The following is a 2458-nucleotide window of genomic DNA, read 5'->3' on the forward strand; positions in this document are numbered from 1 at the left end:
TTATTACTTCATATTTTCACTGATATTGTTTGGAAAAGTGATTGTGTATGATATGTTTGTTAACTGTTTTATTTGATGTCAATAAACATGCATAGTATATGCCGTGATGAAAATAAAACGTGACATTTAATACAAGTTCCAACGAATTGTAGTTGATGCACAGGCCAAAGCATGAATGTATAAACTTTCGTTACTTTTCAACAATAAGAAAACCTATAATATAGTGAAGTTCATCATCTACTGTTAAGATATTATTTGGCATATTCTACCAGTGCATTATTTAAACATTAGTTATGGCAGAGAGGGCCGTCCCTATGGGTCAATTTAATTTGCAGGCCCAAGAGTAAGGAGGAACTGGGGCATGCTCAGCACGGAATAATCTGACCATAGAATATTTATCGTTATTGGTGCATTTTTTGTATCTTGGCATTAAAATAAAAACAGAAAACAAATGCAACATCTGGTGTTTATAACCATTCCTTAATTGCAAATTTATTAAATGATGTCCACACAATGCAAAACATATATATTCACCTATTCAATTTTGGGTTCAATTTATCTATCTATATAGATGAAAGCAAATATCGTAAGGAGTGCGTGCGCTAGTGAATACAAGTTGGAAGTTAATAAGGAAATACTAAATTTCAGGTTTACGAACATTCCTGCAAATCATAGTGTAATGCTGTGTCTAGCAGATGAATGTCGATACTTATCTTTGCACATTTTCTTAATCTTAAAACTTGTCTAAATTATGTAATACAGTTATTTCGTATTTTTCCATTAAAAAAGATTACTGGGTATGTCTACCTAGTAGAATTAATTCCTTATGCGTGATAATAAATTATTTTTTTACAATTTGAAGTTGAGCTTTTGTATGAGTGAGATTGCTCTGATTTTAAAAGGGGAGTGTGACATTGTCTTGTGGCCATAAATCTCCGCTTACCTCGAGCTATTTGTGACAGTAGTTAGATCCAGTATCTCAATCTCGGAAACGGTAAAAAATGGTATGGAGTTCCTCTATGTTTTTGTAAAGTTGATTAAGTTCACTACTAGCGTCAGTCACAGAGTGTAAACGTCAGGTGTTTGACTAGGGATAAAATGATGATCGATGTTGTCGAAAATCGGTCGTTTCCCTCCGATATCGCCGATAACCGATTGTGTTTTTTCAGAAATCGATCATCGTTTACAGTAAAGAAAAGTGCGATATACATGTATATTTCAATAGTTATAATAGAAGAATGTGTTACGTTGAGTATGGACATTGAAATATTGAGATTTATTTCAAAAAAATAAAATAATTTCGGCTCACAATTCAATTAGCCGACCACGATGTATCGTTGAATTCTTCTAGGATGTAGTGATCAACATAACATTTGTAAGGCTAATATTATGCTTAAGTTTATTTAAATTACAAAATATATTTATTGAAACAAGACTTGCTTTGGAACAAGCTCATCGGTTGGGCTATATAGCGTAATGCTATTATATATTTAGCGGAATGCTATAGACATGACCGCATATTAAAGTTATCATTTTTGTCTGCCATAAGGCCGTCCGAATTCACCTTGCATGAATGCCTGTGAAGTTCGCAGAACAATCAACTGAATAAAATTAAGATTTGCATTGGTTAATTTGAACTTATACTAGTAATTATATTGGTCATTGTAAAATAAGTTAAAAGATTAAAGGTGTATTGGAAACGAACTCGTTAGATCTCTGAATGTTTAAAAGTTGAAGAAGTTTATATCCCCGCGAACGATTTTCCCGAAAAGAAAGACTGATCATCATTTAAAGGTAAGCACAACGCGAAAAAACACTAAAAATACACATTGTTTTCGGACTGGATTTTTTTTGTTGTAATGAATTTTTGTCGTCTATTTAGGTTTCCGTCCTTGTGTTGAGATTTACTTAAGTCAGTTTATATAGCTCTTATTTTTATCCCGGATTTTCAGAAGCCAATGACAACATGTGCTTAAGTATTCGACCTACTGAGACCAGCAGCGACGCGAACGGTACTGGTCATAATAAGCATCATCCAAAGCTTTAACTGAGAGATAGTCCGAGTACAGGATATTTTACACAACAATGTTTACCGAGTTTCCGTAAAATATCCGAAACGAGGGTTGGGAGACATTAATCTTCCACGACGGCCCATGGAAGCCTCTGTTTCTCACACCCTGTTTCAAGGGAAACGAAATAAAAGTTTTTTTCTGGAATTCTTTTCGAAATTTCGCAACGATGTGAATTGCAATTTAAACATTGTAAATGGAAATATTTAAACTAGTTCAAGGCTTCTTAAAGGGGAAAATTTAAGAATGTTTTGTTATTTGATGTAGTTTGAATCGAGAAAATACATCCTTTAAATCGACATAAATTGTTTTCTGGAACATTCATGAAAGTATACAAACTTTGTTGAATAACGTACATCGCAGCTTGGAACTCAAACAATTGTATTAAC

This window comes from Mya arenaria, chromosome 4 (genome assembly GCF_026914265.1).
Source record: "Mya arenaria isolate MELC-2E11 chromosome 4, ASM2691426v1".
Lineage (NCBI taxonomy): Eukaryota > Metazoa > Mollusca > Bivalvia > Myida > Myidae > Mya > Mya arenaria.